Genomic DNA, 23663 nt, shown 5'->3' on the forward strand with positions numbered 1-23663 from the left:
TGCTACACCTCGTCATGATGTCATTGCTGTCACTTGAAATCGCACAATGAATAGCATTTCAAATAAAGCCACGCCTTGTGCGATGATTCCTTCGTATTGTCTTTTAATTAAAGGCAGAATTATTGTAAGCCTTGTGATGTCCATTTTTAGCCCGGGCTGCAGCACTTTAAATGACAATTGCTCTTGCAGGATGTCTTCATCAGCGCCCAGATCTGTTCCCTGGGTGCGCATTCTGGCAGATGATTCATTGACATGTTGAAATAACAGTTGGAAGTCTGCGAGATTGTTAAAACCTGCGGGGAGAAAATGCATGCGCTCCATCAGTATGCAATACATCAAAGATGCCGAGATGCCTCAATGATGCGCTCACTGGCATGATCAAAACAGCACGCTTAAAATGCAAAATCTAACTCAGCGAATGCCGAGATGCAAAAAGAAAAACACTAATACAAACAACAATCTTTAGGAAAAAAAACAAAGGAACAAAGTTAAAATGCTGGAGTGGAGAACCTTCTTGGAAACTATGAATATGCTCGAGAGTCATGGTGATAATGATCATTAAGCTTGGGGCTTGACCTTCATCCATCCTCTCGAAGCACAGGGAGAAACACCCCAAAGAAAATATGTGACTATGCCTGAGCATCATGGTTATAATGGCTATTTAACCTGGACTCAACCATCATCTGTCAGCTTAGAGGAAAATAAGAAATAACCCATTAGATATCACAACTGTAAACAATTATTTATACAGCTAGTTGACACTGGCGTCAGATACTTGGGAAAGGTGTTTCATTGTCATATCTCACCGGGAAATGTGTTCAAGTGTGTGAATGTGTGTCTGAGCCTTACCTGCGGCATTTGCGGTCCTTTATTACGTGACACTGCGCTGGGCTAACAGCACGGGGAGGCCTCCACGCCTGTGAGGATTATTGGCAATACACGGCTGCAAAACAGCTGTGGAAGGCAAATAATTGTCTTAAGGTGAATAACAATGCTGTGTTATCCGGGCGAGTGTTGATGGGGTGGACTGTGGGGGGGTTTCGGTTGATATAAACCAAATGGAGTTTATTTCCCGACCAGCATTTCATTTATTAGATGTTTGTATGAAGCGTGCCGCTCTCGGTTTATATTCACGGCTTATGCACAAAAATGCAAGGCAGGAAGGGGATTTTGGTGAGCGCGGGAGGAATTGAACGGCGGTTGCGGAGCCATTCCAATATGCTTACAGTGGTACAAGCAATCTCCCCTGAGTGAGTTTGGACTTTGTGAATGAAACCCTGCTAATCTGTTCTGCTCGGGCCGCCGATCAGTAAATGCCGCCCGGGGCAAAGCCCTCTCTCTCTCCCCCTCTCTCCGTCTCTGCAGCACCCGGAGATTCAAATGCATTTGCAAATGAGCTTGTTTCTTCATTCTAAATAAGCGGAGATGTGCAGAGGTAAGACATTTTCGAATGGCCCGGTGGGGTCATTACGTGACGGTAACATGGAGCATCGCCTGAGGTTAGCAACTGAGCGAGGCAGCCGTGGCACTGAGACAGAGCGCTTGTGTTCCTGAGCACGCCAGGTCACGCTGGGCCTGTTTGCGAGTCATGTTACGTCAGACAGATGCGGCGAACCGAGGCAAAGCAACTGTCTCGCAGGTCGACTGTCAGAATCAGCAAGGGGCTTGCCAAATCTTGTATGTATCAGTTATTCTACATTGTTTATTTGACTCTTTTTCACATAAACAATAACCAAACAGTAGTCACTGCTACTCCTACTCCGCTTTACTGCTTTTTTGGTTTGGGCTGTTTTTCGTGAACTCATTGAACAGAAATCCTAATAATTTTTGAATGTTTCATTTTTTTACATGTCTTAATAAACCAAAGCTTGTTACAAGAGACATATGGTTTTGAGTGTTCAGACACAGTTTGACCTCAAGCTATATTTGCATGCAAAGTTTTCCGTTGCTCTCAGTGGGCACTTGTGCTCATTATGCTTGCAACTTTCAGTATGTATCAGTTAATGCCTTTCCCTTATCAGCTGTGCCCCAACATTCTTGTGCATGTGCTCTAATTAGTGCCTGATGGAGATGATATGATTAGTAATTGCACAAATTAGTGGAGCCCTGAATCTCGGATTGTGCTTTAAACATGACATTGTTAATCAGGGAATTTCACTTAGATTTACAGTGGTGCTAACGGGGATTAACAGAGGCAGGAATCAATAGTTCATCAGCGAGTCGTCTGCTTTTCTTGAGACTTTACATTACCCAATTAAATACAAGTCAAATAATCGCAAAGGTTTTAGAAGTTCCTTTTCAAAGGATGTAATATTGTTGTGATTGTGCTGTTCCTACATGACACTATCCATCCATCTGTTTTCTTTCACTTATCCAATTCAGGATCACAGGGGGCTGGAGCCTATTATAGGGTAGGAGGTGGGGTACACCCAAGACAGTTTGCCAGTTTGCTGATATGATTATTGTTGTTGTTGTTGTTTTTTAAACCTTTGACTAAAGACACTGAAGTCTGTCCTTGAGTTGGCGCAATCATATGAGACAGCAAATTTTAAAAGAAACAAAAACTGCATGTGTAAATTTCTACTCTGTGTGTGCAGGGCTTAATCATAATAATTAAAGAATATTCTTAATGACATGATACAGAAGTCTTGAACTGCCCTTCTTTCTTTCTATTTTGCTTTCAAGTAGCCAGACTTTCTTGTCATTTCTTTTAAAGTGGTCTTGAACAGTAGTCCTCAGACTTTCAGACTTTTTCTTTGGAACATTGGCTGCTTTTTCACTCATCCTCAGTTCAGTCCTTGTACCTGACAATTTTAGGGAATGTTTTTGTTGTTTGGTAAGCTACATATAAGCAGTAACCAATGTGTCTACACATAACAGACAACGAAGAATAAAATATTCTGGCAGCGTAATTTGTTTGTGTCTTTTTACGAAAAATTCCCAAAACAGCTATTAGCTAAAAAATTGTGAAAATTTTGAGGAAACTGGATAAGCGGACAGCAAAAGAAGGAGTGACTGTCCTAAAAACTATCTACAGCAGATGAATAGTATCTGAAAGTCATGACTTTAAATAGGAGAAGCCCTGACAATGTCAATGAGTCTTCAGTTGATCCATCTACCATTCACTTAAGCCTCATCAATCTCAGTTGAAGGGTGGCTGTCAAAAAGCCATTCATAAGGAATTGAAACATGGAGAAAAGGCTCAGGAAGCCAAATTTTACAAAAAATGAACCAAAATTACAGGTCATATGGAGTAACTAATCTAAATTTGTACAAATTTGGTGGTCAATATTTCATAGAACGTATGTCTCTGAAGGAGCTTGGAAAGAAAAGCGTCTGGACTTCTTTAGGTTTCTTGAAGATGTTTCACCTCTCATCCAAGAAGCTTCTTCACTTCTAAGAGCAACTGGAGAGTCCCAGATTGTTCCAGTATCAGTCTTGCTTTTACTTCACTTGCAGTGTGTCTAGGATCATTGTCATGCTGAGAAGCTAAGCCTTTCCAGATGATATTGCATGGTGGTACTTTTTGTGTTCACGAGTCCTTAAATTTCGAAAAGATCCCCAACAACACTGGCTGAAATGGAGCTCCAAATCATGACAGAGCCTCCACCGTGTTTTATGGTGGCTATAGACATTCTTCTGACCTCATCTGTAAATACTGCTTATTTTAAATATGGATTTATCACTCCGCAATCTGACCTGGTGCATTATGTCTTGTGCGCGTCTCGGAAAACAAACTACATCTTTGATGCTTTGCTCCGGTTTCCGTCTTGAGTTACATGCTGCAGTTTTGACACCCTCATCCGTTCAGTGTTTCCCTTCTGCTAAAGCCAAAAAAGGGTCAATTGAAGAAAATGAAGAAAATTGCAATTTAAATATTCATAAGGCTCTTTGTCTTTTGCCTCCCATCGGTGTCAGAACGAGATCATGCTATTCCGCCGTGGATTTTGGCAATTACCTCTCATTGTAACCTCCCCGTGTCCAAAGTCACCCCTGTGCTCCTGAGAGGCACGAGCAACCTTAACATAATTGTGAGGTTACGAGAGGATGCCAGCAGATTGGATAGTGCTCAAAGTGACATAATTTCACTGTTGCTGAATAGAAGCGCATCCCTGTATTGTCTACTGCAAAATTAATCCTAATGCCTGTGTGGTCTGAAAAAGATTACATTGTCTAATTGTGTGTCTAGCTCTGACATTACGAGCTATTGTTAATGGCAAGCAGAGGGTCTCGTGTGGGGAAAATATAATTCTGTTTTCTTTTAATCTATTGTTTTTTTTCTCTAATTTTGTTATTAGTACTGTACATGGCTTTCTTCATTCAAATGGATGATATAAGGATTTTAAAATACGGGGTACAGCACTATGTGATGTGACAGCGATGCCATCAGGGTCCCAGAGCTTAGACAGAATCTTGGCAAAAGGCTTCAGCTAAAGGGCACCTCACTGCCAGCGCCGGCACACTATAATTCCAGAACGGACCGTAGGGAGCCCATTCCCCAGCGTCTCTGTTCTCTGTGTGCCAATTATGCCATCCAATTGAATTATACCCTTGAGTGGTATTATTAGCAGTTGCCGAGGGATCCAAACATGTATAATCATTATTGCTTGTTCACAGGAATGACGGAATGATCAACACAGTCTAATTAACATGCGGATAAATACAGTGCATGACAAACACTCCTTGTATTGCAAAAAAATAAACAAATAAATGGTGCATTTGATTTTTATTTATTTATTTCTTTGTCTGAAGATGGAAATTACTCTCGGCCTGCATGCCGTTCATCGCCTTTCTACGCATCTAAACATGTCTGAAGCAGGAGGCGGGACTCAGGTGGTTCGCAGTGAAGAGCGTTCAGTTTAATGAAGCTGTGAATCAAAAGGCCAGCATCTTCTCTTCGAGACCACGTGCAGAAGCTAAATGCCTTTCCCAGTGCTCCCAGTGCTGACCCTGGGATTTTCAGACCCCCGAATGTCGCAGACAGTCAGTTACACTTTCTTAAATGGCCAATTGAGGATGTTATTGTGAATATCCGAGGCAGCAGATTGCAGTCGTGGAGCATCCTTTAAAGGTTTCAACACTACGCACTGTCAGGTTTTACTCATTAAAAATCGTGTTGATAACAGATGGGAAACAGAATTACTTAAGTGTTTCGGTTGTTGCCCCTGTTAACTGAGACTCGAAAACAAATCTAAATTCATAAGCTCAAGTCAATCAGTCAAAGCAGAACTTGGATATGTTATGACAGTTTTCTTTTCCTCTTTCCTTAATCGCGCACTTCCTATAACTGAGACTTTGTGGAATTTTTCTCTTCTTCCTTTTTTTCCTTCCCAGGTCTCCCACTGTGGCGCTGTGGCTGATTGGGCTACTTGTGTCACACTTGGTGCCACAAAGCCCTCTCAGTGGGCTGAGTCCTTCCCTTTAGTGAAACGCCCTAGGTTTCTGCATGCTCTGGTAGTTCACCTCTTCCATCACGCTCTCTTCTTGATGCGGTCCCGTTTACTGTACATGTCTATTGTTGGTGTCTCAGACCTTGCTCTGCCTCTATGTGGGTCAGAGCCAGTAGAGCAGCATGCACCTTCTTATGTGTGAAGTCAACCCTGCCAGGAAGTAATGCTCTTTTCCTCCCCCTGTTATTTTGTTCTCTCTGGCAATATTTGCTTTTGGTTTAAGGCCACCGGAGGCTGCAATGTCAGTGCCTTCCTCTTTCTACACAAGGTGCTCGATCATCTAAAATTAGGTGGAAGCCTCCGAACCTCGCTCTCTAACTGTCTGCAACGCAGTCGTAGCTTCTTAAACTCGGCCGATGGATTTCTGTTAACCGGCTCCACCTGCCAAATATGAATTGTTTTTCTCTTCATCCTTTGATGTAGAACGCAGGAGTGTAAAAGGAACACAGTTCACTGTCGCTATAAATCGTTTAATTATAAATAAGCATGGTTTACTACACTTAAAGTTCCTCGAGTGCAGTCAAATAATTTGTCTGACACTCAAAATCAAAAGGTAGGCAGTTGCAAGATAAGATCAATCAAGAGATCCTCGTTTCCCCTCACATATTCGACTTAACAGAACTGCTATTTTATCCATATTTAATCCCTAGCCTCATTCCTGTGTAACAGTTCCCCTATGTGCACACACATAATAGAGTGGAGTGTCTTATGACTTAAAAATTGAGTTTAGCAGGGCAATTCCGCTTAATAGCCATATGAACTGAACAGACAATCTGTGGAGCATTTTGATTCAATTCATTCTACATAACCATACTCGTCTTCTTTTAATGAAAAACTGAAAAAAAAAACAGCATCTACTGGATTGTGGACCAAATTTTCTACTTCAAAGGCTTGCACAGAACAGCCAAGATGGTAACCTCGCCTAGATACAAGTTTACTCTTCACTCGTTCTTAGCTCCAAATTCAATTTATACAATTAAATGTAATCCATTGTGGGGAATGCAGGTAGCACACAGAGGTTTGATTAAAAATTTAACAATACCATGGCAGGAAAATCGAATTACGAACATGGCTGCCTCAGTCAATCAGGTGCTAGGCTGTGGAAAGTCATCAGTTTCTTGCTAGGGGAGTGTGGATGTGCTTGTGCGTGCATGTGTGCACGCATGTACATGACCCTGCCATCTCAGTACACTAGATAATCCACATCCTGGACAAGCACAAACTGCAGTCTTCCAGAACACTGCAGAAGGTAATTACAAATTAGGCCAGCCCTTGGATCATGAGGCAGGCAGCATTCTCCAGTGCATCCTATCAGCCTGACTCTCCCTGGCCAAAACTGGCTTAGGCCAAGTGAACAATGACTCAGACCTCCCCACTGTGACAAAAACACAAGCAGGCATCCTGCACTAAGCCCGTTGGGGACTGTTGTCCTTGGTGAATGGCTTACTGGTGAATTAGCACCAGAGGTCACTGGTTGGACTGTGAAAAATGCATGGGAGCCATTCGTTGACGGGACTACAGCATGCAATGGAATATTCAGCTTTAAGTCAGCCAGTTTACTCTGCTTTAGGAAAGAAGGATTCAGTATCTCTCTGACATACGTATGATTAGCCGTGGTACCCCTCCTCCACTATTCGACGTGGGAATAAATGTCTGACTTCATCCATAGATGCTTTCTACACAGACAGTGGCAGCTTAGTTCCCCCAACACATAGGTAGACGTCTCTGACTGTTCTGATGATGATCATCAAGCTTCAAACTTCATCTAACATGTAGTCCCCCGACAGGATGTACGCACATGTGAGAGCGAGGGAGAGCCCGTGGCAACTTAGGCAGCGTGCCTGTGATCGCTCTTTTTGTGAGGCACAAAGGGTGAGAGCAAGCGAGGCGAGCACTATTATTATTTTGAGCATGGCGGCGTGTGCGCAAATGCGTACGCCTCCCGCGTTCACGGTCATCGGGGCCGATGATGTGTTCAAGGTGGCACGGGAGCACAGGGGACGGCCCATTGGGCGAACGCTAAGGGGAATACCAGCCGTGGAGACGTTCCAGTTCATGAAGTGTGCAAATCATGTGACACTGGAGGGGGAGGGACAGTGATTAGAAGGGAGTGAAATAGCCAGGCCAGGGCCAGACCACCTCATCTGGGAGAAGAGCGAAGGATAAGGGGATTAAAGGGATAGAGGGGACAGAGAGGCAGTGAAGGGGAGAGAGTTATAAAAAGTAGGGATACAAAGACAGAGAGAAAGTTAGAGATAATAGATGAGTGAAAGGAGGCTAGATATGGTGAAGTGCCACAGGAGGTGATTTGATCTTGGTGAGTACTTCCCCACATGGGTTATATCATCACTGGAGCAGACTCCTTGCAAACAGCTTAGCTTTGACTTCCTTCCTCTAAGAAGAGTTTTTTTCTTTAATGTATTTTTTTATTTATTTTTTGGAGAGCTAGTTACAGCATGAATTAACAGCAGCACAGAGCAAACACAATACATTATGCATTCTGCCTTGGCTCTGAAGTGATAAACAAGTCTGTATACCGACTTGTCATGCATGTCATTTTTGCCTTGGGGCATCAGAAAAAATAAATAAATAAAAATCTCTGGCCAAGTTTGTTGAGTTTTTCAACATCGTGGTTTCACATGAGGTTTTTGTATGTTGATTTTCTTTTCCCCCCCTCACTCACCCTTTCTTGGTTACTACGGCAACAGAAGTTGAGGATTTGGTTGGGGGAAAAAGAGATTTTTTAAATGTTGCCAATCCTACCTTTGACAAAAAAGAAGATGAAGGGGGGGGGGGGGGGGGGGGGGGGGGGGGGGGGAAGGTTTTTTTTTCTTTCAACCCGTTGCTATTTTCCAGCAGTGTTCTGGTGATTTTCAAATAATCACATTAGCGTGGAGGACAGCATCATGGTAGAGGTGGCAGAAGCAGGACCAATAATAGTAAATGGCACTTCACTTCTCTAAAATGTCCCTTCTTCACCAGGGTAAATGGTAAATTGAGCGAGAAAAGCCGTATATAAGAACCAAAGTGCATCTTCTTTGGTCTACAAACAGAACTGTAGCAGTTACAGTTTTATTTTTGGTTTATTAAAAGTTACAACCCGTGCCAGAATTCTAAAGGAATATATGACATGCAGTATGCTCGCCGTATTTATCGCCTAGGATTTTAACAGTTCAAAATATGCCACTCCAAACTCATGTATTGTATTTTATCCTAAATATGCCCCTTTATTTCATGGAACACCATCCATCTTAACAATAGGAAGGCTTGACTGGTATTGTTCACGTTTTTGAGTGATGACAGTGAGTGGCTTCTACCTTTTTGGTTAATAAGAATGTGTAACTAAATTGGCAGCTCAGCTGAGTGATTTCATGAGGGCTTGGGGGAAGTGTGTGTGTTTTTTCTGGTGTGGTTTTTGTGTAATGGTGCCTCTCTCTATTAGATCCCATGATGTAATCCATCTTCTGGATAATTAGCGGTGAGGGGATAGAAGGTGGGGGTTGGAGGAGGTGGTGTACACCGTTACAGATGAAGGCTCTTTCCTTTTACTGTGATAGAGGTTGTGTTTATTAGGTGTGTGTTACTGTCTCAAGGCAAATACAGTGGATTTCACATTTTCTGAATTTGCTTACATAATGGCTAAACAGTTGTGTGTCCTTACCTGTTACACAACACATTTTATTTCTGTGTCAGAAGGTGATGAAGGAAATCGGACCAATTCTTCGACCACTCCGTTGGTTGGATGTGTACGTGTCTGCTATGATGCGCTGACAGACAGTGGAGCTGTCGATGCTTTTGCTAGACAAGGCTACAGTTATAAAACTGTTATCAGAGAAAAGCATATTGATTTATGATTTTTCAGACCAATATCATCACTGATATTTGGTGATTTAAAAAGCTGATATCCAGCTTCCAATCATTTTTCTTTCTTTCCGACACACAAAACATAAACAGATTTCCCTGATATGTATAGTGATTTATGAGTCGTTACCCTGAAATGGAGTAAATGAATAACTTTATTATTACTAGTTACAATTGTTACAAGTAGTCACTGCGCCTTTACGTTCTGCCTGGTTATTCTCAGATAAGCTGCTTGTTCTAAACGCATGTCGCTTACAGATAAGTTGCAGAGTGCCCTCTGGTGGACAAGCACAACAACGTAAACTCTCATAATATTGTTGAAGGGTGTTTCTTCTGTTTGTCAGTGCTGATACCAATATATCTGTAAAAATGGATTGTTAGTTGCCTGGACTCACGAAATTGTCAAGATCACATGAGATGTCAAACCACAGGGAAATCACCTGGTTATAAGAGGCAGATAACCATACACACACCACGTATATGTATTACTATTTATTATGGTCTAACTTGTCAAGGACAAAACCATAAAGATTCTGCATCAAGCATAGCTTTCCTACTTTTGTTAAATCTGTATTGACAGCTCAATGCCACGGTGGTTCGTGCTGTTGCCTCAGAGCAAGAAGGTTCTGGGTTCAAATTCACAATCTGGCCAAGTTTGTAATGGGCTCTCTCTGCGTACTCTGGTTTCCTCCACAGTTAAAAGTCATGCAGTTATTAAGGTAAGGGTAATTGGTGATTCTAAATTACCCAAAGGTGTTAAAGTGCCAATATTTGTTTGTCTCTATGTGATAGTCTGGTGACCTGTCCACCCTCCTACCCTATTACTTCCGCAGCCCAGATCAAGATAAGAGGATGGGTGAATTGGAAGTTGCTCTAAATCCGTTGAACATTATGAACATCGATCTATCCATTGTTATTCTTCTTCCAATTCATGGTTAAGGGGGGACTAGAGTCATAGAGTGAGAGGCAGTGTACACCCTGGGCGGGTTGCCTGTCTGTTGCAGGGCTAACACAGAGAAACGGACAACAATTCACACTCGCATTCATAGCTATGGGCAGTTTAGATTCTTTCAATTAAATTAGTCCAAGCAGTCTTTATTAAGACGGGGCGACCCCAAGGTTATCTTGAATGAATGACTTCTGGAGCGCTATTGTATTGGTTTTGTTCTTACAAGAGTAACGCTGGTGTCGGTCCAACCAGTGTGAATTTGTTTAACGAGATCTTATAACCCAACCAGTTTACTACTGAGTCTAGAGCCTTACGTAAAAACAACAACAAAAAGTGATGCAGTGTATCATGGGAATAGAGACGGTCATACAGTTTTACACGCCGACTAAATACCTACACCGGAACCAACATAATGATACTATGCATCATACAGTGATTGATATTCTTTAATTTAAGGATGAGATTAAAGAGAACCTCAAAATTCCCTGGAGAATATGGGATACTAGAAGACTGAAAGTAAACTGGATTTCTTTGCATCTCTTGCAGTTTATTTACCAGTTAAATATTCCATAGTAGGCCGTTTGATTGCCCCAAAGAAAGCTCTCCAACTTCTCAATTTGCATATTGCCTCATGCTCACTGGTGCCCAAAGTACAAGTACATCAGCGTAAGGGAATGAGATTTATTACTGGAACCTTAGAATAAATAACAGCTAACAGAAATGCTGCTGACCCAATGACAAAATAGGGCTGCGTGGGGAATATGCAGTGCAGTGTTTGTTTCAGTTTCCCGCAGATGCTTAGCAACAGGTGCATTTCAGGTCATCTATATTTCATTTGAGCACCCATTGCAGGATGATGAATGCAAGTTAGAGTGCGCACGTGTTTGTGGTGCGCGTGTGCCGTCAGCGATGGCCAACAAGCTTGGTTTCCCTTTCGAACAGAGTCGCTGCCCTACTTCTTCTACTCATTAAACCCAACTACATGGCTGCATGTATACTAGCTCCAGCAAACAGACACGTAAGCTTGCTTTTGTAACTGTATACACTTTTTGCTTTAGCTGGCTTCAGCGAGGAGCCTGCCAGGAATCGCAGGAGAGGTCAGAGGGAGAGGTCATTAATCAAGACAGACAGGAGCAACACCCTTACATCTCAGGGAAGACAGTGTTGCTGAGCGCTGTGGGTCCCAAAGCCCAGATCCCGCTCTAATCAGAGCGCCAATTAAGAACCGTGCTGCTCCACGCTTTAGCTGAGGCAGGCTATGGACAACCTTTGTTCCCTGGCTTTACATCACAGCGTATGACACGAGGGCCCAGGAGCATTTATGTCCAGCTTAGGTTTGGTGCAGCATGAAACAAAGTATAAGTGGTGCACTATGAGGAAGTGGCTTATGTTGTGCTTGCATCACCATAATGTATGAGAAAAAATAGTAGAGATACACAAACCAATGCACAAGCTACCATTATAATTCACACTGTAAAGCTGGGACACTTTTTTATTTGGCTAATAGTACTTACATAGAACAAAAAAAGACAGTAATCAGATTGCAGAGGCAAAAACCAAAAAGTACCATCACCAACAATAGAAAGCATCTCTCAAGGATCATCACATGCTTCAGTACCACTCACCAAATTGCAGGGGCTCTGTTCATACTTGTTTCTTTTTTTCTTTTTTTACCTCCTCCAGATAGCACTAATGATCAATTCCAGCCCTCAGCATATTTATTCATGAGTGTATTACATCTGGTTCCTCTTTGTTGCCGATGCATTTCCTCAAGTATTATGTGAGGCCTTGGCTCCCACGCTTCTGGCTCAGATGGCATTTCTCTCTCCTCCTTCTTACTACCAGGCTTCGTCGAACCATACGCATGCGCACATTCACGTACACACATATGGTTTCCTTCACTGGATAATCTGACTTTCGTTTCTTTATCTCCATCAGTCGGAATCAACTTATTGTGAGTGGGATGCTTTGTCTGTTTCAGTGTTCACACATATACATCTCTTGACGTGTCTATGGGCAGGGACACAACTTTAACAAAGTGTTAAACTTATTTAAAACCGCGTTTGTGTGTGTGTTAGCGTGTCATTATTGAATCTAAGCAAGTCAAGAAACGATGAAGTGTTATCAAGTATAAAGAAAACCAGTGTCTAAAGATGCTTAAACCAGTGGAACCAGTTTGGAAAGCTTTCACGTGGCTTTGGGTTTTCCTAGTTTTAACAATGTTCTCTGTGATTCAAATGCTGTTGTCATAATGATTATGGATGGATTGATATTACCATAATTGCCATCAATTATGTGCCTCTAAATGTCACAGTTACTAAATGCCCAATGCTACTTCCTAACAGAACACAAAAAAAGTAGCAAACCCTCTCACCTGCCAAGCTGAGAATCGGAAATTTTGACATTTGTGTCATAAAAACAGCTTTTATTCAGATTTATTCTATTTCTTTTTTTTTTATAAAATGTACTGAATATTTTGTGTTTTTATGAGACCCGCCTAGTTAAATAACTAAATAAAAAAATGGCAAAACAGCTCACTAATTTTGCCTACATGTGGGTATTATAAAGCACTGCTTTGTCCACAGAAACTACAAAGAGTACGCTGAATGATGATCATTTAGTTATGTGTGGGACTCGTCTGTATCTTCATCTCTGACTCTTTGTGTCCCTGTTTGCGAGGCTAAACCGAGCCGCTGTTGTTGGTCTGCTTTTTTCTTCTTGTTTTCTTGTTATTTATTTTTCTTGTTTCTGCATCTCTCTGGCTCCTTATGCTTCTGGCTCACTCTCTTTCAGTTTTTCTCTTTCACTTTCCTCCTTGCCAGACGATGCAGGGGCAAGCTCTGTTTCCTCCCACTGATATGATTGGGTGTCATTAGCCAGTTCAGTGTTTTAGGACAGCCAAACACTAGTCAAGTAAGAGAGGTTCACGGTCTTGCTCGGCTCTATTTTAGAATGCTTGGCTCCAGTCTCTGGCCTTGTTTGATTCGAACTGAACCATCCTACTTATATCAGCTAGCGAGTTCAGCTTGAAGTATTGAAGAATAGCTTGTAGCTTGTATATATGTATATACATTGATCTATGTATCCATCCATCCATCTCCTTGACTCTTCCTCTTGATGTCCTGCAGCCATCTCTTTCCTCAGCCGCGCGGTCGCTGAAGAATATGAAGTTTTAGCTGTGGCTGTCTCGCTGGGGAAATATATGTTGACTGTCCCTGAAGTTGCAGGAACAAGGGAAATGGAGAAAGGAATGACAGAAAGTGTGCCGCTGTATCTCCCAGTGTGCACGCATGCATGTCTATATATTTGTGGGTGAACATTAAGATATTACTTTTCACTAAATCACAATTGAACAGGCTTTTTTTGTTTGTTTGTGTGAGGCAGGGTATGGTTTTATACCACACGTACAGTGGGAAACCTCAGGAAACATTCTACACCATAGGTGTGCAGTCAAATCACCAAAACACGCATCAATGTGAAATGCTTTTAAAAGAGAAATTCATGCACTATTTTAACAAACACCAGCATGATGCGAGTGGTGACAATGACAGTGTGGCAACATTGCAGAAATAGCTGTTTTCCTTCACAGACTATGTTATTTAAATTTCACACAACGCCTCAAAAGAAAGAAAAATAAATAAGGCAGCAGATTTTGTGGGGAAAACTTGGCATTGAGATATAAAAAACAGTATATTTAGACATCAACCGGGATCATTCAAGCTAACGCCAAAGAATTTAAATCCACTTTTCTTCTTTTATCAAGCTTTTGCACAGGATGCTGAATGTTATAAACCAAATTTTGCACCAGCCCATGGCTTCATCCTGCATTCTAGCAAACGAGCCACACAGCAGTATAATGGTCCCAGGAGTGTTTCCTTGGCACAAACCTGGCCTTCAATACAAATCAGGGGTCATGCTAAAGCAACAGTGTATCTAAGTTTTATTGCAGACAAGGTGCACCATTTCATGGTCAATGCTGTACTAGCAGCATAATAATGCAGCATGTAACAAAGCACTCATCTTTAATTGCATCCATGGGCAGGGACATGGCTATGACTTCAGCTAATAACAGTCTCTATTGTCCCTAAACCTTCACGCAGTAAGCATTTGAAGCTTCGTTCTGTAATCTGTGGTAGCCCCGTGATGCTGTCACATTAGCATCTTAACTTAATCCTTGAAACAAACAATTTTTATCTATCATGTTCTAGTTTGTGTTAGCTGCTTCGCTGTATACATAGTACATTTTTAGCAAACATTAGCTAATTGCAAATATATCAGCATTTAAAAAGTCTGATAAATGAAAATATAAAAAGCAAAGAAAAGGAAGGAACGCACTTCACTTTCAGGTTTCTGTTCAGTAATTGTCCACCAGAGGGCACTCTGCGACTTCCGTGTTAGCAACACGAGTAATCCAGAATTCTTATAACAGCAAAATTAGTTTATTTTTAAACTGCATTGTCCTATTATTCTAGTAAGAATTCATAAATAACAACACATAACAAATGTTATTTAAGTCTTGTGCCTGAATTTTAAAAAAAGGGCCATCAGATAAACAGATATCAGTATCGGTCTTAAAAATCCTATGGTCGGCTGTATCCTTTGAAATTTCGTGCTTGTATTGCGGCCTCCTTGACTTTTTTCACATCTTCTCTCGTAATATGATATATATCCCTATCAATCCCAAATGAGGTCCACAGCTGTTTAGTTTACTAAATCAAGGTAAGCACTTTATCCAGTGGCCTATAGCAGCAAGGACCAGGGATACTGCCAGTGCCCAGAGCACTGCATTGACGCTGAGTAGCCGCTTAACAGGCTTATAGAGGAGCAGGGGAGCGAGTCAATCAGCTGCTATTGAGTGACTCTGTAATGGCCAGCCTGACCATCACACTCCCGAGAGAGCCAGTTTTGTTTTCCATTAAGACTGTCATTACGCAGGGAGGTACGACACAGCCTTCACGTGAAGCTGTGTTGTTATAAACAAAAAAAAACTTGAATTTGTGGTTGTAGGAAAGATAACAATGTGCTCATATTTGCCTTATTAAACATAATAAAGTCAAACCATAGTTGCTTTAGTGTTCATTACATAAGGAATAAAGGATAAAGTAAAAAGGACTCAAGATATCTACCATGTGACTCCTCCTAGAAACGTGCATTTACATATTATCTTGACATTAAATAGATACCAGTTTCTAATTTAACTGTTTTTCTTTGTACAAGATAGAATATCATTTGCTTAAGGTCACAGAGTGTCCCATGCCAGCTAAAAAGGAGCTTGATGGTACGGCTGTCAGCTTGCCACTGGCCTGAGAGGGAGCACCATTACTTTTAATCAAGCACCACTCTAATTGAGAGGCCTCCCATCTTCATAAAGATAATTACTGGAAATGTCAGACTCTATGTGTGCTGCCCCCTCCCATAGATCTAACCCACAGTGATAAACCGCAAGGCTGGACATGTATCTTTATAAGAGGGCAGTGCCAAGACGTCTAGCTGACTGGAACAATTATTCAACATTAGCTACAAATGACCTCAGTAACACAATTAAATGCCACTACGTTACTATATATCATCCCCTTTATATCTCTATAGAAGAAGTTGGGATATACTATTTATAGTATATTCATAATAACATTCATGGATATCTTTGCTTGATATAATCTGTATGCAAAGGAAGTGCATGGAGGCTGGCCAGGCTTTTATGTGGTGAAACCTAGAGGGTAGTCTGGGTGGAATGTCTTTAGATATTAGAGGCATTAAAATTAATTACAATATACTGTATGCTGTTCATAGAAATGGCTGGACAGCCATGATAGTTCAGTCATTAACTTGTTTTAGATAGCAGGCAAAAAACTATATTAAAAAAAGGATCAAGACCTTTTCTGAATACAGAAGTATGATAAGGTATAAGCTTTTGAGTCCAATATTTAATGGGGTTATCAGTTAATCACTGATATATCTGCATTTATAATAGCTGATAAATTAAAAAATGTATAAAGAAGAGGCAAAAGAAACACCATTCAGATCTCTCAGTGATGACGTCGCATGTTTTTCAACCAGCTGTTAGCACCGGTTGTTCTGAGTAGAGTTGGGCAGAGTGTAAACAAATAAGCCGCGACTTTTTGTGACAATAAAACAAGATTATTATTGAACTAGTTTTTCTACGTTATGCTGGGGAAATCTGTTTATGTGTCATGTGTCTGAAAGAAAATTGTGATTATTTTTTCTGATTTTTGATAGTGACCTGAATAGATATCCAGTTGGTTAACCCTTTAAAGCCGGTCAGAGCGGGCACGCTCAGTTTTGCTTAACTATTTCTAAATCCTGGTAGCTCTGCAACCACGTAAGCTAGCGCAATAATTTTTTTTGCATATGAAACCGGAGCAGTTGTACTTACATCTTATGCCATCAGCTTGTCCCAGGTCACGGTTTCCTTCTAACTGCATAAAAAGCACTTGCAGCAACAAAAACACAATATTCCGGAAACACGCTTTGCCGATCCAATCAGCTGTTTGTAACACTTCCTACGTCCATCAGCGCGAACTATCGCATGTCCGCCATGTCCTGGCCGAAACCGGAAGTGACGTCATTTTGCGGAAATGTAGTTTTTTACCATCGGAGCCTTATGAGCCTATACTTGTGTTTTAAAAAGTTATGTTTGACTTTATGACTTTCTGTGTCGTTTCTGGGATGCTTAGGACTCATATTGCACTGCTGGAAATAGTTTATTTTGATGCATATGCTGTTATTTTTGGAAATTTGCATTATAATATTTATTTTCGTTTTTCCTGCAGTATATAAAAATTGGTGTATTTCAAAAATAAAACTATGAGGACACTTAAAATAAATTTCCTGTGGTGGGAAAATATTTTGTGCATCTTTTTTGTATTTACAGTTTTGAGGGATAAGCCTCTTAAATTTCTCTAACTAGAAATATATGTTAAAAAAACAAAAATGATTTTACATTTTTTTGTAGTTTATTGCAATTTATGTAATTACTATGCACTTAATGCAGACATATTATTAAAATTTGGGCTATAACAGTTGTATTGATGTATATCAACTTGAAATGCTCCCAAAATCGGCACTACAGCATGTAAAAATAAAATATAAGCTCTGCCGGACTTGGTTCTATGGTAGGTCTTAAAGGTTTAAACTCTCAAATAATATGTTAGATTTAAAAATTAAAAAACTGTAAAGAAGTGCAGAAATCGAATTCCCTCTCAGAACACTTGAATTACAATCTCCTGAAAGACTTCCATTCAGTATTTTATGGATTTGTTTTCCTCGATGGCGGCAAAAGTGTGTATCCTATCCGAGCTTTAAGCAAGAGTAGTAATAAAGAGTTGGAGAGCATGTAGAATTTAAGTGTAAACAACCTTGTCCCCAGATTCCAAAGTCTCATCAGCACTTTGATGTAATATCCCTATCTCCTGAACTTTGAATGATCACTCTCTCGGGGCTTTAACAGAGAGCCATGAATGGATGAGGTGGTAGAGTCTGACTGACAGCCAACATTAAGTAGCTGCTCCCCCAACAAACCACAACCGAACCCATCTAAAAGCTGGCAATGATTAAATCATGAGTATATATCAGGACGAAGGCAGATTTTGTGGCTTAAAGACATAAATGCTCGTTTTTGCAGGGAACGTTATACAGCAGCACTTGCAACAGAGTTTTTTCTTCTCTCATGTTTGTATCCACTGACGTCCACTGCAGTGCATTGACAGTGACATGATTTTAAGTTAGTTAAATACTTGCCATTTCCCCGCGTATTAACAATCATGCAACATATCACACATATGGTGACAAACACAAGTGAATTGTTATGGATATATCATATTCCCCAGTACAAGCGTTAATTTGGGCCGACCCACGCACAGGATATCAAGAAATCAATATTGCTTTCCCGTGTCTGTGGCTGCGCTAGGTGGGCTTAATTGAAATGTATGAGAGAGCTTGCTAAATGATCTGTGCAGGCAAGGGAGCCAGAGTGATTGCAAACATATGGAACGGTTCCTTAGACAAGAGAAACATTTGCACAATGCTGTGAGAGAAACAGACACGGGAGCAAAACAGCGAGAGTAAGAGAAAGAGCGGGGGGAAAAAAGAAAAGAAAGAGCGACAGAGCAGAGGAAAAGGGAGGTCGTGTCATTGCTATGTGACGTTTCTTGGTGTTAATGCAACCGGGCGCAGATGAAAATGCGTTCTGAGGATTTAACGGCATTTTTCGTTAGACGTCCGTGTTGCTTGGGGATATACGTAAAAGCCTGGGAAATATGTGGGGGTTGGCACATTATCAACCCATTAAAAACAAATTAAGGCACAAACATGGAACTTAACATCTGTTGTTGTCGCATGTCTGCTAAAACACTAAGCTTTGACCTGGGTGAATCTTTCGGGAATGGCTTGTTGGGATTTTGAGGGAGAAATTGTGTATGTTGCAGGTTTCTGTTGATGGTTTCCTCCTTTCCTCTGTCCTCCCACCTTGCTCCCTCACTCTTCCATACATCCATCTCCCTTCCCATGTCTCTCTCTTTCTCTCTCTCTCTCTAATAAGCTATTGACATTCTGCTTAGTAATGACTGCAAGAATAATGGGTCTTGCATCGTCCAGAATGAGCAATGAGTAGAAGTGGCATTTTCTGAACTCCACAACAGGTAGACATCCAGGCTCACTCACTTCCAATTGGTCAGTTTAACTGGCTATCTCTTCGAGGTCAAAGTCTTTTGCATGCGATATGGCACAAAGCTTACAACATGATAGTTGTGATAGTCTGGATTAGCAATGTCTCTGATGAAACTTTAACATTTCTATTAAAATATCAATATTTGATATAATCTATCATCATTTGTAAGAGACGACAGCTCTCTACAGCTACATTTTTTTCAAGTTTACTCACTAACATAAATACGTTATTCCAAGCCACTTTTTTGCCCTTCTCACATGCTAGGAAGTGTAGCGTTTACACATTTCCTAACTAGCAGTGAAACATTATTTTACTACAGCCAACTGGTGATAATGCGTCTTGACAAACATTGCTTGAGGCTACAAACAAGGTTTGAGATACATGCCCACAGCTTAAGTGAGGTTCATGAGCAAATGCCAAGTGTACTGATATACACCTTGAACATTTCTTTACAAATGGGAATATCTGTGGATGTAGATCTGCACACAGTCAATGCAAACTGTGTAGCTTTTATTCTCCCCATTGATTATGAACGCTATGAAGGACTCTGTCTAGTAAATAATTACCATTGCCATTAAGTAATGAAAAGAAAAAGAAAACAACTTCTCAGCATAACAAATGTTAAGGTCAACTTTCAAATTGCTTTTTTTTTGGCATGTGAACATCCTTGAGCTGAGAAGATGCCTTGGCACAAGCATATGACAAAAGAGCATCTATTATTCATTTAGTCAATGTATTGACATTGACAGCTCAGGTAAAACATCCGTGTAGGGTCAGGACAAAAAAGCTGCAAGAAATGGAATCTAGGAACAACACAGTTAGGGATAAAAATAAGGTTTCAAAATGAAAAATCTTACTGAGGCTGACGAGTAGAAATCCTGCTGTTTGGAGAAAATGCAGGTTGTCATTTATGTTTTAATGCAAATGCAAGGCGTTCAGGGTTGTCATGATGCTAGAATTTCACTCGTATCTAAAAACTACCTTTTTAGATACAAGGAAAAAAAGGACATTTTTTTAAAGAGGTAGCTGTACGTTGCCGCTGTTTCTTTCTAGTTCCTCGTAGAATTTTCTCTGCTTTAATGTAGAACAGCAGAAAATAATACTTTATTTATTTGAATTCTAATTCTGTTATCCTGTTGAATTAAGACTTTCTAGTAATGATAAAGCTTGATGCCTAGCTCACACGATAACGTTATCGGTTGATTATTAGCTTTAGCCACTAGCTGCTAACTTAATGATAACTTAAAAGACAGCTAATGTGGCTATCGGATAATTGCTTACAGTTAAATAGCTAACGTTAATGTGTGCACCAGTCATGTTATCATTTATTATAACTGTTTAATACCTCAAAGTTGATGAAACAGGTGCTTTACTGACCTTTCAAAATTCCTCATAAAGGGTTTTTTTAGAGTTGAGAACGTTAGCTAGCTAAAACGCTAGTGAAGCGCTAGAAGAGCTGTGTGAAGATGCTTGTTAACTGGACGAGACCAAGACAATGCTGTTGGCGTTGATGCTGTTGCAAATAGGTTTCTAATTGGATAATCACTTTTAGTATCAGTTAGCATCCAGTTTTGATTTATTTTTTGCTTCTTTTTTGACAGCCCTGGTGGGAGTGTAAATGGATAGCGTCCTATGAGCAGGAAATTGTAAAGTTTTATATAAAGTACTGTATGTGTCACAGAAATAGAAAAATGCAGACATGATAGTTCCCCCTGCTATTTTGGGGATTTCTCCTGTAGATGTTTCCCATATTCACAAGTATTTTTGAGAAGAGCATGATACAGTGGAGTGTATACTGATGTGGTAATCCATTTGTTTAAATACATCTGACATGTTCATTAAGCTGCTAAGCCACACACTCCCACATTTTTCGCTTTTCTGTCTCAATCCTCCTACTAAAAGCTGCTTTTTCTTCCTGCATTGAGACGGTAATTACCATGCAGTCAACTAAGAGGATTGCAAGCAGAAACACAGCAGCGCTTGTCTGTGGCTGCCTGCCAGCCAAGCTACTTACACTGTGGAGCACACAGTGCCCGGGCACTACGGGCTAGAGTCAGGCTTCATATAACTCTGGCTTCCTGGGCTAATAAAGATCATATCTCTGGCTGTGATTTAGAGTGAACATGATATAGCATGTTGACAGTCTTTGACAGAAGATATGTTTGTAGGCGGCTAAGTTGTAGGTCACTGAAACGCAAAAATACAGCAGAGCAGAAAAACAGAAAATAATGCCTCAGGATGATCCATGCAGACAGGCTAAGTGAAATGATGAAACAATTACTGTTACACAGAGCTCTGATCATGATGTACCAACACTCCTAACACTGACAAGTCACAAAATCAGACAGGCCTTGTACCAGACTGTGACATTTTCATGAATTCTGAAAAGAAAATGAAAGGTTCACCACCATCTTTCCACTCCAGGAGCATTCGAGACTCTCTGCCTGTTTGCCCGCCTGCTTTTCAGGCATGTCGCTGCCAACTTGGCATATTACCCAGGCGCTACACTGGTGTCGGCAGTGAGCCATCTCCGCCAGCTCCATGATTGCCATGATCTGGGTCGGCAAGAGTATTACATGGCCACCTGGAAAGAGTCGAACACCTGGACGCAGCTTAGTGCCCAGCTCAGCTATAATACCGGTCTTTTTTTCTGCCAGTAAATGCAAACCTCTCTTTTCTCTCTTCTCTCTTTCACATGGTGATTAAGCATTGTGTAGATCTACTGCTGGTATACAGTAGGTAATATTTTACAAAATCAAAGTGCTTTCACTTTTAACAGGGTTTATTGGCCTGCTGAATAAATGGCAGCTAGCAAATGGTGCAATCTACCGCAGACTTTCTGCAGAAATTACAGCACGTTTACTTAAAAAGAAATGTATTTTTTGTGGCACTATGGGTTGTTGCCTTGTGTGCTTTGTGCTGGGTCAAGTATGTATTACCTTGAGAATGTATGCAGCGGTTACAGTTTTGAGCAATATCTCCTTGTGTTCGGCACATCCAGAATAAATTAAAGCATTTTCTGTAGCTGCTGAATTTATTGTAGCTGCAAAAAATGTCTTCTTTGTTCACCATTAAGTCTTCTTTCATTTCTCCTTGTATTATAAATCAACAAGCTTTTTTTTTAAATTCAGCACTCAAAGTGCTGAGAGAACCACTTGCGTCCTTGCCAGTGAATGCTTCGTGACGGCCCTGTCAGCCCACATTGTGCCAAAACAATCCTCTTGACCTCTGTCACTAAATTTCATTGTCTGTGATGAAATTCTGAATTTATATTTTCGTAGAGGCTTAACCTGTGTTTTCTTATCTTGACGCTTAACTCAGACTGGAAGGATCAATTTGCCGCATCGTTCAAATAAATCTTTCCTTTGTCCACTAAGATAACTCACTAATAAGTGACCCCTAGCTTGGCCCTAGCAATCGCTACTCTTTCTGTGTTTGCTATCTGGTTAAGGAGCAAACAAAGACAACTTGTTTCGGGTTACGCATAAGTAATCAGATATAATCATACTGTTATCGTCATGTATGCCCCCCTTACTATCAATTCTAGAAGATAAAACTCAAATTGTAGGATACGAGTCCACGGATATATACTGCCCCAAGACAGGTCTTGTCCTTTGTTGGAGCACACTCTATTTATATCACATAATTCACTTCAAAAAAAAAGGGGGGGGGGGTGTTATTTGCCTTCTCGGGACAACCGGTATTCATTAAAAATGGTTCCCCTTTGGTAAGTTCAAGAGTCACAAACAGCAGGATATAAAATCATGCCTAAGACAGCCTGAAGAGGTAAAACGTCTGACTTTTTTGTGATCTTGACAATGGATGTCACTGGAAGCCATCAAATCCAGACAGCTCTCACAAACACATCCCAGCTGGTCCTTCCAAATCATCTGCAGCATTGTGGCTGTTGGAGGGGGGAGAAAAAAAAAAGAAAGAAACGGACAGAGATTCGAACACTGATTCAACACAGATGCTGAGGACTGATAGGGACAGTTGCAGGTGAGTGACAGTGCATTCAGTACAATGCGAACGACGTGGAAAGGTCGTGGCAGTAAAGGGCGTCGATAAACAAAACAACACCGCTGCCCTGCAAACGAGGCAGCAGAATCTGACTCATAGCTCAGAATTTGTGCTAATTACTAGACCTGTGGGTGGTTCTTAGTGGGAAATGTCCACTGCTTATGTGTGCTCATATAAGCAATCAATGGCTTTAATTAGACTATTAGGTGGGATTGGGTCCCAGCAGACTACTTCCTAGTCTTAAGCAGTCTTATTGTTTATCTTTCTGATTGCTGAAAGTGCAGCATGCTGGGAGGTTGGAGTATTGTGACTATTGATGTTGTTTGGTTAGATCTTACACATGAGAGAAGAGGGTTTGCCTGACTCGATGTCTGGTTAGTAATGGCTACTGCAAACATATGTTGCTGCTTTTTCTCTCCGTCGCCTAGTTAGACCTAAAGTCTGTTCATGTTAAAAGGGAGTTCTGTCACCTTGCTGTTGCCAATTGCTTGCTCAAAGGGAATCAGTGGATTGGGTTTAAGGTTTTGTAAGGTCATGACCTCATAATAATAAAGTGCATTGACTGGACTAATGTTGTGATTTGGCGTTTTATTCATCATTGGAGGGGTAGTGGGAGATATATTTAGGCTTTTTTGATGTAGATGAATTGTCATGACTTTGTGTTTCTCAGCTGTTCACATACGGCCAGATTTACTCT

General features: G+C 40.9%; 1 protein-coding gene across 14 annotated transcripts in view; it reads left to right on the forward strand.

The window, feature by feature from the left end:
• Positions 1 to 23663, forward strand: part of LOC146675136 (receptor-type tyrosine-protein phosphatase delta-like) — a 419238-nt gene that overhangs the window by 80434 nt on the left and 315141 nt on the right. Inside the window, exon 1 of one of the 14 annotated variants that reach the window (XM_085400210.1) lies at positions 7655 to 7767. The exons of the other annotated variants lie outside the window; for them this stretch is intronic. The gene's annotated coding sequence lies outside the window, so the exon portion shown is untranslated. Of the gene's footprint in view, positions 1 to 7654; positions 7768 to 23663 lie in introns of those variants that run through there. 14 annotated transcript variants of the gene reach the window in all.

Source organism: Rhamphochromis longiceps, linkage group LG3, assembly GCF_057381845.1.
Source record: "Rhamphochromis longiceps isolate RC_006_pf linkage group LG3, R_longiceps_female_GT1.1, whole genome shotgun sequence".
NCBI classification, from domain to species: Eukaryota; Metazoa; Chordata; class Actinopteri; order Cichliformes; family Cichlidae; genus Rhamphochromis; species Rhamphochromis longiceps.